The 17,787-nt window shown below is 41.7% G+C and overlaps 1 protein-coding gene across 6 annotated transcripts in view; it reads left to right on the top strand.

The window, feature by feature from the left end:
- LRP6 (LDL receptor related protein 6) overlaps window positions 1-17,787 on the top strand; it is a 133,744-nt gene that overhangs the window by 36,533 nt on the left and 79,424 nt on the right. Inside the window, exon 2 of one of the 6 annotated variants that reach the window (XM_021535117.4) lies at window positions 3,932-4,053. The exons of the other annotated variants lie outside the window; for them this stretch is intronic. The gene's annotated coding sequence lies outside the window, so the exon portion shown is untranslated. The remainder of the gene's footprint in view (window positions 1-3,931; window positions 4,054-17,787) is intronic. 6 annotated transcript variants of the gene reach the window in all.

The following is a 17,787-nucleotide window of genomic DNA, read 5'->3' as shown; positions in this document are numbered from 1 at the left end:
AATAAAGCAAACACCATAAATGTGAGTTTATTAGAGAATTTCTTAACGTGATGTAAAAGACCGAACAAAAGGGTCATCTTGCTTTCTTATTTCTGTTCAAGAAGCTGGAACTTCCTAGATAAACAGGAGGGACTGGAAATGTATGTGCAGCCCAATGTGGTCTCATTGCAGTTACGGGGAAGTGGTGGGACAGCTCCTGTGACTGGAATTTTGGCATGAAGGGGGCTGCACACAGTTTGGGAAAGACAGACCTGGAGGGAACAGTGGTGAGGCAGCACTTGGACTGTGTCGAGCTGTGTCTTGGTGAGGAAGATGAGTGAGTCAAGAGCCTGCAGGTTGGGACAAAAGGACAGGCTAGTAAGCATGACACTGTTGTGTGCCACAGGCTGCCCAGTCAGGAGGAGGGAAGTGGATGAGGCAAGTAGAAGCAGTCTGAAAGTCACAGTCCCTGGTTCTTGTTGGAGATTTTAATCTGGAATCTATTGCAGAAGCTACACAGCGAAGCACAAACAGTCCAAGAGGTTCTTGGAAAGCCTTGAGGATAACTTCCTGTCAATGAGAGGATCCCACAAGGAATGTGTGGTCCTCGACCTCATACTAACCAACATGGAAGGCCTTGCTGGAGATGTGAAGGATGAGAGTAGTCTTGGCTGTAGTAATCACGAGATTGTAGAGTTCAGTGTTGAATGAAGAGGTAGCAGGACAGTAAGCAAGATTGAGGTGACCTAACTTAAGCCTCTTTGAAGATATTCCTGGAAGAATCCCATGGGAACAGGCCCTGCAGTGAAGAGGGGTCCAAGAGAGTTGGTTAATGTTCAAGGCTCACTTTCTTCAGGCTCAAGAATCATGCATCCCAATGAGAAAGAAAGAAGTCAGGCTGAGGGTATGAGAACCTCCAGGGAGGAATAAAGAGCTCCTGTCATTGCTCAAGTATAGGCAAAAAGTTCACAGGAGATGGAAGGCCAGGCCACTTGGAGTGAATATAGAGTGGTGGTCAGGATAAGTAAGAATGAGACTAGAAAGGCCAAGGCTCATCTAGAACTAAATCTGGCCAAGGATGTCAAGGATAACAAGAAGGACATTTTCAAATACACCAACAAAAGGAAAATGAAGGATAATGTGAGCTCATTAGTAGGTGAAGGGGTGGCTCTGGTAACATAGGATACAGAAGAGTCAGAGTTATTGAATGCTGCCTTTGCATCAGTCCTCACCAGTAAGACCAGCCCTCTGGGATCTCTGACCCAGGAGACCAAGGTAAAGGAACATCAGGAAGAAGACTGTCCCTTGATTAAGGAGGATTGGGTCAAAAAACACTTAAACTTGAATGCACAGGTCCATGGGCCCTGACAGGATGCATCCATGAGTGCTGAGAGACCTGAGAGTGCTTCACCATAGTGAAGCCACTCGTGATCACCTTGGAGAGGTCGTGGAGATCAGGAGAAATGCCTGAGGACTGAAAGAAAGCAAATGTCACTCCAGTCTTCAAAATGGGCAAGAAGGGCCCTGGAAACTATTGACCAGTCAGCTTCACCTCAATCCCTGGAAGGGAGATGGAGTGTCTCATTCTGGAGGCTTCCTCTGTCCACATGGAAGATAAGGTGATCAGGAGAAGTCAGCATGGGTTCACTAAAAGTAACCTGATCGCCTTCTACAGTGAAACAACTACTTGGATGGTAGTTGTGGAGCAGTGTATATTGTCTGTCTTGACTTCAGCAAAACTTTTGACATGGCCTCTCATGACATCCTCACTGGCAAACTCCAGAAGTGTGGGCTGGATGGGTGGACAGGGAGGTAGACTGAAAACTGGCTGAGTGGCAGATCCCAGAGGGTTGTGATCAGTGGCCTAGGGTCTAGTTGGAGGCCTGTCACTCGTGGTGTCCTCCAGAGCTCTGTTCTGGGCTCAGAGTTGTTTAACTTGTTCATCAGGGATTGTCCGAGGGGTCGATGCCTCTTCAGGAGTTCACTGATGGTGCAAAGCTGGGAAGAGCAGCTGACAGCCCTGAGGGCTGTGCAGCCCTTCGGAGGGAGTCAGCTTGGAGAGATGGGCAGAGAGGAGCTGTCTGACATTCAACAAGAGCAAATGCAGGTCCTGCACCTTGGCAGGAGCAACCCTAAGCACGTGTACAGGCTGATCTGCTGGACAGCAGCTCTGTGGGGAAGGACCTGGGGGTCCTGGTGGACAACAATCTGTCCCTGAGCCAGCAGTGCCCTGGGGGACAAGAGGGCCAGTGGAACCATGCAATGTATCAGGAAGAGCAGTGCCAGCAGGTCAGGGAGTGATCCTGCTCCTCTTCTCAGCCCTGGGAGGCACATCTGGAGAGCTGTGTCCAGGTCTGGGATCATCAGGACAGGAGTGACATGGAGCTCCTGGAGTGGGGCCAGCAGAGACTGCAGAGATAAGGAAGGGCCTGGAGCATCTCCTTGACAAGGAAAGGCTGAGGGAGCTGGGGCTGTCCAGCCTCAAGAGGAGCCCCAGCTGAGAGGGACCCTCAGCCTGGGGTGTCCCTGTCTGCAGGGAGGGCTCAGAGCAGGGCCCAGGCTCTACTCCAGGGGGCCCAGCAATGGCACCAGAGGAACAGGCAGAAACTGATCCCAGGAGGTTCCACCTGGACATGAGGCAGAACTTCCTGGGCAGTGCCCGAGCACTAAACAGATTGTCCAGAGAGGGTGTGGAGTCTCCCCATCCCCTTTTTAAAAGAAATCCTTTGGGTTGTAATGCACTGATGTCTGAATTTGCTTTGGAAAATCTTATAGGCATTGCAGTCCAGTGAAGAGGAGCACTGAAGAGCTCTGAGAAGATTTTTATACCAAAAATCTAAAGGGGATAATAAAGTCATCAGTATGTACAACCCTGTAATTTTATGTATTACTTGGAATTTCAGCTTCTTAGCTTCCCCGAGTACAAAACATGGTATTGAATACTGTCCTAGAAAAGGGCTTGTTTACAGAATGAATTCTTGCTGCACTGGAAAAGCCCTTTCTCAAGCAAGTAGTTATGTCAGCTCTCTCAGTTGATCCTGTAGAAATGAGTCAGTTAGACTTGAGGTGGAAAAATATAGCCCTACCCCCTTTCGTCAAATTTCTGAGTTGTGACTTAGGGATTTGCATTGTTACAGGTGTGGGAAGGGAATTGATTAGAAGAAGCTTTTAGGAGGTATCTTGTTGTGGTGCACTAAATAGCTTATTTAGTTGTTGTTTTTCACTGGATGATTGGGAATTTGCACTGAGTGTTGCCTTTAGGGGAAGGCAAGGTGACCTGGTTGCAAGGAACAGCATGGCAGCCCGGCCTAGTCCGGGCTACTCGGGCCAACAACAGACGCTGAGACCAGTGTGGTGGACGGTTGAAAGCCTTTATTATCTTATCTCATGGGTTTAAATAGTCTTGGGGGACTTTGCTACGTCAGGGGGGTTTGGTAGGGTCTCTAGAGTTAGTCAGGAGTGGAAAACTACTGGGTTAGGTGTGGTTACATTCTCTGGGGAAATAGATAACGTGCTGCAGGAGGAGAGGGGGAAGGGGTCTTTCTTTCCGTCACATCCCAAAATCTTCCGTCCGCCTGTCCCTATCTACTACAACCGAGTAGTATTTATATTGCACTATGGAGTTTATGTCATGTTGGTCTATTCCACATACGTTTCCCCTCCCTGCTAAGCCTTGGGTGTGGTGGTCTTTCCCTGACCTGCTCTCCCCTCCCCCTCTCCTCACCTGTGTCCCATTGGATGTGGCTTCTTGGTTCCTCCCCACCCCTTTTTCTCTGGGCTCAAAACCCCCCTGGATGACACCTTCAGTCTTTTTTTCTTCCGGACACCACCAGACACCTCAATCTCTGTTACCCCTGAGGCATCACCTGGGTCTGAGGTGGCTCCTAATAATAAACAGAATTTGAGTCTCGAAGAGAAGAGCACTTCCCATCTTTTATCTTTGTCCATGTAGGATTCCCCACCCCGTGCTCAGAGGGGATCAGGGGATTCTTGCAGCTGGTGCCTAATGTGGGGCATGAACCCGTGACCCTGAGAATAAGAGTCTCATGCTCTACGCAGTATCTACTACTGTCGGTAAGTCAATTTTCTTTCCTTATGTTGTGACAAAGCTGCAGCACCTGTTTTCTTGGATTTTTAATTAGTAAAGTTAAGCTAAATATGCATTTGTTTCCACTACCAAGTGGCAGAGTTACTTTGTGGCCTAGCCATCCCTTTTATACAATTGGTGTGATTCTATCATGCTCTTAGTGGCTGGTGTTGAGGGAAGTTCTCTGTTGGACCATTCAGGACCACTCTGTCAGTCACTCTTGCACTACCTGAGTAGGGACCAAACCTTATTCTAGTTGCATGCCCCACACCTCATCCAGGCAGACCAGGTTTCCCATTGCACAGTGTCACATCCTTAAAATCCTTTAAATTATTTTATCTTGGTGCAATAGCTAAATAACAAAATAACAGCTGGAGCTGGGTGCCTCTGAGGTCCTGAACAAAGGAGACCCTGGCCTTTTATACCCTCTCAGTCTAAGAGCAGGAAAGTATAGGGGCTGTCACTGCTGTCTCTTGAGTGTCTGGTCACCTGGCTGTGTCACAGGTCCCTGTGCCATTTGTTATCTAAAGGGTTGGTCCTCTGTCTCCTCACTGCTAATCCTGCAAAACCAACCTATCATGGCAGCTCACAGCAGTCTATGGAACAAAAGAAGACCAAGGTTATAAAGAGTTAAGTCTCTTTTGAATAAATTAACCATCTATATTTCTTAAACACTTGGGGAAAATTCTTACTGTTGCTACCACTTATGTATATTATTAGAAGTACTCTGTTTGAATTGCTTCATATTAATTTTCTAAACATATTTTTGTCCTAAGTGGTGATTCTAATCTCTGGATTGTTTGTTGATTTGTTTGGGTTTTTAGGGTTTTTTGTTCAATTGCAGAACTGGAGATCCATTTTACTACAATCTAGTTCAGAGAAGAGTAGTTAAAGAGTTGTTGTCAATAAAGCAGATTAAAGCCTTTGGTAAAATTGGATAACAACCATGAAGGGATTACTGCTCACAACTTATAACAAAGGAAAGTATTATCTGAAGCAGACCACGGATTGGACGGACTAACAGAGGACATGATATGAAAAGAGTAAATTAAATGTAGACCAAAAGACAATGTTTTGGAAGTCTATGCAGTCAGTTTTCAGAAATTGTCACACTTGAGATTTGATTTGATCACTGGTGGACAGAAACTCAGCTCCTGAGGAGAAGAACATCCATACATATATACACATCTGTGCTGTTGCATTTTAGTTAAGTGGTATGCTCTCTCTCACCCCTCAAAACTGTATGGTTTATTCCAGGCCTGTAATCCTCCCCTGAAGTATCCTGTGTCTGAAATCCCATTGGCCTGAACTTAAAAGTGCCCACTTGGAAAACTCCCTGTTAAGTGTGCCGGTGGGACCAGGCTCTCTCTCTGAGCCAGCTCTCTTGGCCCGTGTTTCCTAGCCCCTCTCTCCCTCTCCCCTTTCCCCCTCCCTCCCCCTTCCCTCCCTCAGAAACCATGCTGCTTCCCGGGGGTAGGACCCCCAATAAGCCCTAATCTAATTAGCACCTTCAGAAGCTGTGTGGAGTCTCCTTGCTTGCCTGCTGCTACCAGCGAACTCATAGTTTGGGGGGCCCCCCAGGGACACCCTGGGGGTCCCCTCAAGCGCACCGTAACACACGTCATGTGGGATTTTGTTTATGTTTTTCTACAAGCTCTGGCTGAGCATGTTACAAATTTCCATGAAAGATGTAAGCTTAAAGGAAAACCCAAAACACAGATGTATTGACCGTACTTCACTTTTGGGCAGAAATAATATACAGCAAAACCTGTAAGTTATACAGTAAGTTATATGGCTTGGTCGCAAATCTGAAGACTGTGACTTGTAAGAGTTTTGGAATTAAAGTGCCTTGTCCTCTTCAATAAAACAATACTAATGCTGTCCTGATTCCAACAGAGTGAATCATTGCTTGGTGCACTTGGATTGATGGCAAATAGATGCAGTCAGTAGTTCAAATAGTTCAGGCAAATAGTTCAGTCAGCTTGAGGAAAAACTAATTTATAGTATAGAGGAACAGTGTTACACCAAGTGCTAAAACATCTGCTTTTGAGTATAACAGGGATTAAGTGGGAGAGCAACAATAAATAAAGCGTGGTTAGAGGGATGAGAAATTCGACAACTTGTATCCTTCCGCTCAGTCATCCCACTAATGCAATGCTGTAGTGGAGAAAGGACTGTATCCCACCATTGTATGTCAGTGGTCAGGTAGGAGTACTGTGGCAGCTGACACCAGCACCCCCTGTTGCCTTCCCACCCCTGGGTGTGTACAGTTGTACTTTAAAGAACAGTTGATCTTGCCTAGCATAAAGAGTACAGGGCAGAATGTGACACAAGTTTAGATATTAGAAATGCAATTTCTCTGTAAATTAAATTACTAATCATTAAGTTGGCATTTCTTCTGCTTAGCACTTATTTGCTGTTGAAATGCAGTTGTTCTGGGGGGTTGTATCAAGATGTTTTTAACACAAGATTCTCAGGAGTGATGCTTCGGGTTTTAGCTTTTATGTTTTTCAGATTCTATACTGCTTTAGTGTGTAGTTCTGAGCTTCATATTAAGGGATAGTAAGTGCTCTTCACAGAGTAGGTAGACAAAACAATTCCTTCTCTATCTGGGGGCCAAGGACAACCAATCCAAATGTTGGACCGAAGAACATAAACAACAACAGAATGAAGAGAGGAAAACAAGAAGGATGGGACTATAAAAGTGAGAGACCTTGTCACCGGCCATGCATTTTGTGACCATTTTGGGTTCATCTTGGGTGTAGCCCTGACTGGGCTCTTGTACTACCAAGGTGTATCCACTGAGATCTTTTAATAAATACCTACTTGAATCTATAATTCTATCTTTAGCCTCTGTTCTAGATCAGTCTTTACAAGGCATCAGTAGTACCAACTTTCCACAGAATCACAGAATAAGCTGAGCTGGGAGACACCCACAAGGATTATCGAGTCCAGCCTCTGTCCCTGCACAAACACCCCACAATCCCATCCTGTGCATCCCTGAGAGCGCTGTCCAAACGCGCCCGGAGCTCTGGCAGCCTTGGGGCCATGACCGCTCCCTGGGGAGCCTGGGCAGTGCCTGGCACCCTCTGGGGGAAGAACCTTTCCCTGTTACCCAGCCTGACACTCCCCTGACCCAGCTCCAGCCGTTCCCTCGAGTCCTGTCCCCGGTCCCAGAGAGCAGAGCTCAGTGCCTGCCCCTCCACCTCCCCTCAGGAGAAGCTGTGACTGCGCTGTCTGCCCTCAGTCTCCTCCAGCTGAACAGACCAAGTGCCCTCACATGGCTTCCCCTCAAGGCCCTTCACCATCCTCGTGCTCTCCTTTGGACACTCTCTAATAGTTTAATGTCCCTCTGATATTGTGGCACCCAAAACGTCACACAATATTTGAGGTGAGGCTGTCCCAGAGCAGTGCGGTACAATCCCTCTCTAGCCCAGCTGTGCCTGATGCCCCCAGGACAGGGATGTCCCTCCTGGCTCCAGGACACTGCAGCCTCATGTCCAACTGGCCGTTGACTGGGACCCCCAGGTCCCTTTCCCTGGCACTGCTTTCCAGCCTCTCATTCCTCATTCCCAGTCTGTCCATGCATCCAGGGTTGCCCCATCCCAGGCCCAGAATTCGGCAGTATCCCTTGTTGAACTTGAGAGGGTTGGTGGTTGCCCAACTCTTTAATCATCTCTCTACAGGGCCTTGCTGAATGTGCTATATTCCCACTGAATGAAGCAGGAAGTTTCACCATAGAGCAATGAAAACTAAAAAAAAAAAAAAAAAAAAAATTCACAGCAAGGATGATCCACATAAAAGCAGAAATGCCTTTTCTTGGATTCTGTTGGCTTAAATCTTGCATGTTGTGTGAAGGTAGCTGTTCCCCTTCCCCTTTGATGGTAACCCATAGTGGTGGCATCTCCAGTGGGTTGTTCCAAAGGGTAAATTACAGTGAATATATATTATTCTTACAAAATGAATTACCCTTCATTGTGATCTATACCCACAAAATTACTAAAACCGCAAATGTAACAGGCGCTATTTTTTCTTTTGAGCAACTTGTAACTTGGTGGGTGTCATTTTTTTTTCTTTTTCCTTTAAAAGTCTAAAGTGTACAGGACCTGTAAGGAGCACAGTGAAAGAGGCATTGTTAGCACTCCTTTCTTGCAGCCTGTTCAAACAGGGTTAGTGCCTGGACTCCTTCTGTGCTCTTCAGTGTCTGCAAGCAAATGTCTCCCACTGGTTCAGGGCAGTAAGTTTTCCCCCCACCTGTGCATATTGGACTTTGCTGTGCTTCAGTTTAATTTTCCCAACTCTTTATTTTCTCTGTGCCTTTTGTACTGCATTTTTTTAACAGATGAATTGTAATGAGTGAAAACACAGGAAGAGACATTACATGAGATTAAGTCACTTGTTTAAAATTGCCATTTTCTACTCCTACATTAAAAACTTGGGAGCATTTTATAGCTGAATAAGAAGGACTACTAGCTTTCTAATATAACACAGTTGTATACTAGAAAGGCTTTCATACCTAAAAGTGAGTCTTTAAAGTACTGAACTGTAAATTCACAATATATTTAGATTTAGAAATTATGTTTATTTGTTTATTGGTCTTGGCCTGTTCATTTTTATCACATTCTTATGCTTATTATATGTGTATTAGCATATAATTTAATTTATACATAGTTAATGTTTTGTTTAATGCGAGAGCTTTGCAAGTTAAATGCAAAGTACTATTACATGGTTTTGTTAAAATAAGTGAATGAATTTTTCTATAAAATTACTGAAGTTATTATCTTCTGCAGGAAAAGTTTTGAACCAGATAGATTTTGTTAAGTTTGCATGGTTTGAAAACAAGATAAGTGATTTGACCTAGGTGGGCTTCTTTGGTATCATGACTGTTTTGGAGTTTTCTGCACATCTCTACATTGTTTTGCTCTTCTTGTATTGTCACTGACACATCTTTCTCACCTCTTTGGAGAGATTTGGAGTTGGGGAGTGGGGTAATAGCAGGGGAAGATAGCTAGCAGTAGGTGTCGGGAGAGAAGCTTTGGTCTCTTCTGCATCAATGCTTTATGCAGGAAAGAGGTGGAAAAGTGACAACCTTGAGTGGCAAAAGCAACTACAAACAGAAGGATCACTTTACAGGTAAAATATTTATTGGGCAAGAAAAAAACATTATTTAAATATGAAAAATATTGTTGAAATCTTACTTTATGCTTCTGTCAGCATCAAAGTTGCACACAACAAAAACTGGGGGTTTTGCTGATGTTGAAAATCTCTTAATTTTACATAAGATAGGCAATTTCTAGAGGCCACATATGTATGCAATAGTTCACCACATTTTTTCTAAATAAAAGTAGACTTCCCCTCCCTAAGATTTTTAGTACATCATGATATCATTTCTGTAGTATCCATTTCTCACTTGCCCTCCCAAGAAGCAGCTGTGTTTCAAAACTTGCTCTTTTATCTAAATAAATTGCTCAAAATGTGGTCCTTCCCCACCCCCTCCCCAGATACTGTAAGGAAAACAGGGAAGAACATTTCTCTACTTGTAAGCAGCCTGTATTTTGTAAAAACCTTTTAACAGCGTTTAGTATAATTTTCTTAAATTCTGTGAGCTGATGGCAAATTGTCAGCACATTTTTTCTGCTGAGCAATTCAGGCTTGAGGTGAAAGGTTTAAACTGTATTGAGTTTTATACTTGAGTGACTGGAAACATACTTGGGGTTTTTCCCTTAGTATGATATTTGGTGGGCATTTTTTGCATGCCTTGTTAGAAGATGTCTTGTGAATGAGGCCTGTACTAGGATGAGGATTTGGAATTTTTTCCCACTTTTGATGTATCTCTGTGGTGGAAGCAATTTGTAAGCAAGTGGCTCTTACTTGAAGAGCAGTGAGTGACCTGCAAAAGAAGCCTGTACGGAGAAAAGCTAATGACCTGGGTTTAAAGCTCTGTTAATTGATTTTTAACTTTAGAATTCCAGGTGTGTAGTAGTTGCTGTAGAGTGGATAGTAACTTTTTCCATAAAAATTGAATCCAAATACTTAGTATTTAACTGTTTACAGTAGGAATGGAAAAGTAGAAGCATTCTTACTTCCTTTATATCAAAATCTAACTTAGAAAAAGCTTGAGTGAAGTCTCAGACATCTCAATGATTTTATAATAATGTCTTCAGTATAGAAATGACGTTGTGTTTGTTCCATCTGAGTACAAAGCCTTTGGCCAGTATTCAGGTGACATTTCGTTGACCTTTCTAAATGCTCTGAGCAAACATAGTTTCTTCTCAATAAAAGCCAAGTCTACCTAGGTTTGTATCTCCAGAATTAGGTCTCTAACCAAATATTGTGTAATGAAACCCGTCTCATTATGTATTAATTACAATGTGTCCCTTTATTTCTATTCTTCTTACCTGCTATAAAGAAATCTCTCCTCTTCTTCCCACTGCCTTTTTTGGTGGTTTGTTTTGTAAAGAATATCATGTAGCTTTTGGTTAAAAACAAGGCCATATTTAATGTAATTCTGTAGTGTGAAAAGATTAATTGGCATGTGCCACTTCCTTACAAGAGAATAAATGATTTAGTGATTCTGGTGGATGATCAAGGTGGCATCAGGTTGGTTTCCATATTAACAAACTGATAAATCACAAGGACACGAGGTGCACTGAAAATGTACTGAACCCCTAGATGGCACAAGTTAATTGAATTTTTTAAAAAGCCGAGGGAATGATGGTTACCTGTAAGTAAGCCTGATTTACATAGCAAACAATATGATGAAAACTATGAAAAAAAATTAGCAGGGTGCTGAAATGTGATATGGAGAGTAAGATTCAGCATGACTTGTCAGAACATTAAAGTTCTGTAGGGCTTCTTGGAGGAGTCAGAAATCAAGAACATAAAATTCATTGAGTTGATAGCTGTGTACTAATAGAGAAGCTGAATAACAAGGGGATATTTTACTGATTTAAAGTCTTGGAATGATAGAAAAAGAAACCTCATGGAGAAAAAGTTGCAAAAAGATCTTATGATACTGAACATGTTGTTCCCCAAGTTCAGTTGATGGTTTAGGTCATATCTCTGATAGTTTTTTTGACTTAATCTTCTCTTGTTCCTGGCTGTGCCATCCTGCCCATCCATGTTTTAGCACAGGTACACTCTTGATATTAAGATGAACTTCAGCTGGATTGATAGGACTCAACTTAGAGTAAATGTCCATTAAATCAGTGAGTAAAGTTGAATGTGTGGGTCATGGTTAAAATCTGTTCTCCTTGTAAGCTGATTCTGCATTAAGGATTGCTGAGATGGTTATAACAGTATGTTCTGTTTGCTGGGTGTAGGTGATGTATCTGTGGAGTGCCTGGAATGGAGGAGTTCATAACTCCAAGCCTTGCACAGCAGTGGGGTATGCCTAGATTTTTGTTTCTTAGAAACAGTCTAGAATGCCAAATGGCAGATTTTTATTTCTTGCCCTCATTCACTGAGCAACACAACTGGCATAAATGACCGTGCTCTCTTGCCATGGAGAAGTTCAGGGGCCTCAATTCTAGACATTGTAGGGCTTCAATTTAAGATAAACGTATAGGGGAAAATCTTTCTGCCCTTCCTGCATTCAGGGAGATACGGAGAACAATTCTCACTTTTTTTTTTTAACTGAAGTATAAGAAACAAATTTGGTTATGACTGAGCTAAAAAACCAAGGAGTGAAAAATTATTGTAGCAGCTGACTTGTCTAGTTTCAACACAAAGCTCTTTGAAATTACAGAATTCTAAATCCTCATTTACCAACTAAATATGTGCAATGCAAATGTTTATATTTTTAGTGCAAGTCCCTGTAAATAAACAGATTTTTTTTAATTGTACAAAGAAGGTAAATTTTATCTGAGAAATATGAAGAACTGTGACCCCACCATTTTCTTACTGCTTTTCCCCACTTGTAGTTTTAATGTAGATAAATATTCTTTTGTACTAACTTTCACAATTTTGTTCAGTTCACAGGTGTATAGAGATCTGCACCATTTGGTAGGTCCTTAAAGAACTATTCGGAATGTGTCTTTCTGTGTTTTTGGGCTCTTCCTGGGCAATGTTGGAGGCACTGCCAGAGCAGACCTCTGTGAGACTCCTCAGCCCTCCAGAGTTACCCAGCACAAATCTGGGTAACTCTGTCTCAGCTTCTCTCCTGGCCTCTTGAGAGACTCTGTTACAGTTGGCTGGTTTGTGGTATTTTTGTTTGTGTGCTTGTGTTTTTGAAAGTCTGTCAAAACTGCTAGCTGGTTTTCTTTCCTCTATTTTCCTGTTATATTTGAAGAACCAAGGTAGGTTGGAAGGCAAGGAATTTTCTTATCTTATTTTGTCCATCTCCTTTTACATTAATTACGTTTTGTTTTTCTGTTGGCTTACCTGCTGTGTGAACTTGACAGGGTCTTGTGTATAATATCTGGAGTGGCTCCTGTGGCAAGGGGCTGGCTGGAGTCTTCCAAAGCACATTTGTATCTTGCTTCTGTCTTGAGGTCAGCAAGGGTCTAGTGATGGTGTTAATTGGTAGCAGAGAGAGGAAATTGTATCCCTCTCTATTTTTCGGCATAAACTGAGAAAATTGTTGTTTCAAATATTTTTTTGTATTTTGTTGTTTTTCACATGCTGCTAAGTTTTGACAAGCTTTATTTCCTGCTTGCTCTAGGAGAAACCAAGAAATGGCTTTTGTTTCCTGACTGTGGAAGGCATGTCATTAGACCTTTTGTATCAGGAGTTAGCAAAGGTTAATTTACAAGTTCAATGAGCGGGAGACCTTTCCACCTGCTCAAACAAATAAAATTCTGCCTTTGTGAGCATTCAGCAAAAAAATAGCTGCTTCTTTTTTTTAATAAATATCTTCTCTTTTTCCTGGGGATCTGTGGCCAAAAGGACAACCATATGCATGAGACTCTGCAGTAAATCAGTGTATGTTTGGTTTGACAGCCAAGTCAAACCTTATTTCCTACAGACCCTCAGAAATGTCTGGGTGAAAATGAAAAACAGTCTCTCATCTGTTTTGTTAGATTGCCCAGTATTTTCTTCAAATTGGAATACCTGAAAACAGAGGCTATAGCTAGTTGTAACTAGCTTGAACACTGAGTTTTTTCTTTTTGGTTATGAAATGAGAATATCATGTAGGTTTATGCTTCTATGTTGATTTCTTATGAAAGAGTTTCAGTGGCTTTTCTAAAGTATTATTTTCAGGGTTTATGGATGTCATCTACAAAATCTCGTTCTAGTTTTATACTTCATTCTTGATACTGAGCTAGAGACAAAGCATCATCTTTTGATCTCTTCATCACAGTTTTTCTTCATTCCAAAAGTGGAATGTTTGCATTTATTCCTTATTTTAGAAATGGATTCCAAGAAAAGGGAAGGTCTGGTGATGACTTTATTTCTCCTGCTATATAAGGTCTGAGTAGAGGAGTAAAACCAGCTCCAAAGTGGAAATCCTCAGATTGCCATTCTGGTTACAGATGGCTTTTGCTTGATTAATATCCTGCCTGATGTCCTAGGATAAATGCAGACATTTGCATTAAAGTGCTATCACCAGAACAGCACCTTCATCTTGAGGGAACCCGTATAGAGTATACTGGACAAAATATTTGTATGCCTTACAAAATAAAAGTCCCAATAGAGCTTTTCCTTTTGTGTATATCAGATTTACACATGAAATTTTACACCTGGGTTTCTCCCACTTGTCAGGTAAGTCTTGTATCATCTCTGACAAGTGAGCTGCAGAGGCTGCAGTAATTTATCCACAATGACCCCTGTTCCTGCACAGCTTCCTGCTGTGTGTGCAGTGATGCCATGTTGAGGTGTTCCTGTCACAGGTCATTGTGTTCCATTGCTGCACAGAGACCCCTGTCTAGGTTTGATGCTGACGGTCTGTGCTGTGGAATTCAGTAGCTGAGATCCAAGCACTTGTGGAGTTGTGCTCATCCTCCACTGTCCCCAAGGTGCAAGGGATGAGGATAGAGGGTCAGGGTGGGGACAGTTACAGAGGCACAGCTGGGGACACTGGTGCTTGCTTGTCAAGCATTTTCAGCACATCTGGGTCATTTAGTCATTTACTAGACATGCTGATGCCTTGCAGAAGAGTGAAATAAAAAAGGCTTGATTTTCAGTGTAAGAAATTTTGATTTGATTTTGTGCAGTGTACATAGCAATGCTTAAAGCAGGTGGTTCAGAGCCAGCCGTGCCTACCTGAAATGGGAAAATGCAGCTCTCTTTGGAACCCTTTGGCTTCTGAACCCAAAACAAGGGTAAAAAGTAAAAGATTCAGTGTGTTAGGGTGTTAACAGTTCCTTTCTTAATTTATATCCATTCCTCACATAGCTGCTCTTAGTATGTGCAAGAGTAGAGTAGAGGCAAACAAAAGGCTGCAGATTTGCACAGAAAATGGTGTTGACTTCACTGAATATTAACATATTATTGTAAAGCAGCTCTGAAAATTACATTCAACTAATACTCAATCATCTAATATACTTATTTACAGAGACAAACTATTGTAAAAGAGTACAGTTCTCAGCTAGCCATGTTTATCTTTGTTGTATCCCCAAAGGATAGTTCTTCCTCTCATTTATGAAGAATTATTTCCATATTTAATTTATATGTACATTTTTTTTTGCTCTTCCTGGAGGACCAAAAATATTTTCTGACTTTTGCAGTTGGTTGAGAAACTTGTTATTAAAACCTTCCTGACATACTTTTAATCCCCTTATTTGAACATCCATTTTCTCTGTCTTTCAATACTGCTGTTTGCTTCTGGATTGCAGTTTTCCTCCCTTTGTGAATCTGCTTCAGAAGGAGTCTCTGTTAAGCTACCTGGAGGGTCACTTGATTCAACTGTCTTTTTGTAAACTCCTGAACATTTCTTCTCAAATTAAGAGCTATTTTCAAGAAACAAACATACTTATTGTGCTTAGTTTTCTTGAACTACTCCAGTGCCTTGTATTTTTTATAAATACAAAATACAAAAACTTTGTATTTATTGGTAACAGGAGTGCCAGTCCTGTTAGTGCTGGAGCTGGAGCAGGCTGTGTTTCACAGGGTCCACTGCAGAGCTGATGAGCTCCACAGGGGCTGCTGCAAGCTCTGAAGTTTTGCAGCTCCCTGTAGAGCTCAGAAGTTCTTAGGGCCTGAACCAAGCAAATTGCAGAGTTGGGGCCTTCACTGTGAAGGACCTCACCAAATAATTAGCTGCCCCAATTAAGCAACTGAGTAACATTCAGGACAGTGAACATTTGTGGATAACAAAGTTGCAAAGTTGATGGACAGTGGCAATAAATTTCTCTCCTTCTCTGCTTACAGTCGGGAATCACTGCTAAATTATAGCATGCCATCTTGGCATTGGTAGTCTGTGAACTTCCTTCTCTGGATGGGGGATATTCTGCCATCAGAGTGCCTAGACTCTATGGGCTTTTTGGAAAAAAGCTCTGTTACTTATTAGATTTGTTCATCATGCAGAATGAACTGTGACTTGCTGTTTCATCCCTTTTGTTTCGTTGGGTTTTTGTTTTCCTATGGCAAAACCTTCTATTTGAGGCAAATCAGAATTGTGAAGTCACAACTATACAGTGCAAAGTGATTTCTGAGGCCTTTTAGAAGGAAGTTTTATTGCCTGGATTCACTTTATGCACCAGAATGCAATAACTAAAGAGGCATAGAAAACAGTTTATAGAGAACTATCAAAACTCTTTCTCTATTTGTTTATAATTTTTAATGATGGGATAAACTTTAAGATAAACCAGTATTTTCAGCCACAGTCAAACAAAACACCAACTAGTATTTTTTATTTAAGTCTAAGAACCTTCATGTCTTCTGTAAGTGTATATCAAATACTTGGTGTTCCTTAACTCTCTGGCAGGAAGCATGACTCTGTTATACTGAAAGTTACAAGCACATATAAAAATAAATCCACTTTGTTGTTGTTGTTGTTTTTCTTCTTCTTTTAGATTTTATTTAGATTTCCAGACTCTGCTGGTAAAATTAAAATCTAGATTCCTGGATTTTAATTGTATTGCAAGGTATAATTAGATGATTTAGCACAAGACATTACTTTTCTCTTAATACTTTGCTCTATCCCATGGGCTTGGGTGGTGACTTATTAATTTTTTTTTTAAGTTTTAATTTTTATTTTTTAATTGAAATAACTAAATGTGTCTGAAGAGGGAATGAATGGGGAAGAGGGAGAATGGCCCTTACCTTGTCTGCATGGCTGTCATCAGCTGGAGCATGGCTGGTTCCAGAGATTTTTAGTGGAGACATTAAAACACACAGACATTCAAGCAAGGTGGAGGAAAACAAACATGATAGTGAAAAAATGCAAACTGCTGAAGAAAGTGCACAGAGGTCACTGGAGCTGATTGGAAATATTACTGAATCTTAAAGCCAGTTCTCTGTGTGTGTGTGTGTGTCTTCCTCTTGACAAATGCAATAAGGCTGGTTTTGTGATGTCTGTGAAGCCTTTACTTTCTTACCAAACTACCTTTACCTATTTTTGCTTGAGTAATTAATTGCAGCATGCATGAGAGGTGAGAATGAGACAAGAAAGAATATGAGGGTGTACAGCAATTAATGAGCTGCTTCAGCCCAAAAACATTGGTCCAGCAGGCTGGTCAGAGCCTTGGAACCTATTAACCTTGATTTGTAAGTCTAAGACTTGACAGCTGGGGCAAAGCAGGGCTGTCTTAAAGAAGTTAAAAGTAAATCTCTATTTTTCTCATTTCTTTCTCACATGATCACTGGTGAAATGCTGCCTGACTTTTTTTTAACATTTAGTTTTTCAAGTGTGATTTTCTTATTGCATAGCTTGACCAGGTGTCCTGCTCCTGTGCTACCTGTCTGAAAATTAATTGGGGCTTGTCCTTCTTCCTGGTGAAAAGCCAGTTTATTTGAGGCATTTGTTTATGCCTACAGAAATCTCACATGTTCTCTTCAGATATTTTTGTGCTCTGTGTTAAGATAAACGTGTTGCTCCATGAAGAATGACTCACTTGGGATCAAATAGGACAGTATTTGTGTTAATCAGCTGCATTTCTGTCCACAGGTTTTGCTGCACATTAAAACAAACATGTTGTAGACATCAATTAAGGGGGAAGATAGGACATGGAATTTCCTGACTCTTTAAAATAATATAAATAAAAATAAGAGTAAGAGTAAGAATAAATTCTTACCAAGAATAACTTCATCTGCAAGTATTTTTTAACTGTGTTGCACATTTGTTTTTCTTTAGAGGATGAGTGGCTAGGCCTCTTCACATGTGGCTACCATATACTGACCTGTTGTGGTTGTGTGATGATCTGAGTTTGATTAAAGACTTCAGGTTTTTCCTAATCTGGATTGTTTTGACTGACCTAGGCTATGGAGCAGAGATACAAGCAGGTAATGCTGGCAGATGTTATGAGAAGCAATTTAGGACAGTAGTCGGTTCCAGCTGCAACAACAAAACAGAGCAAGCACCCTGGATACACTTTGGCTGATCTGTTTATATTCTGTGTTACTTCCGTTTAGCTATGCATTCTGTCAACAACCCACAGAAGTAAATCCATTTTCTACCACCTGCAGGAAAAGCACAAATATTCTTACCCCCTGGTAGTCTCCAGCCAAAATAGTGATTTCCCTTGCTTTGCCTCAATCTTAATTGCAACTGAGTAGTTTCCCTCTCCCCACTACTTGTTAAATAATGTTTAAAAATTGATACATGTTACATGTTTTAAAAC

This window comes from Lonchura striata, chromosome 1A (assembly GCF_050655825.1).
Source record: "Lonchura striata isolate lonStrDom1 chromosome 1A, ASM5065582v1, whole genome shotgun sequence".
Taxonomy (NCBI): domain Eukaryota; kingdom Metazoa; phylum Chordata; class Aves; order Passeriformes; family Estrildidae; genus Lonchura; species Lonchura striata.
Note: the sequence above shows the minus strand (reverse complement) of the source record. Positions and strands in the feature narration are given on the sequence as shown.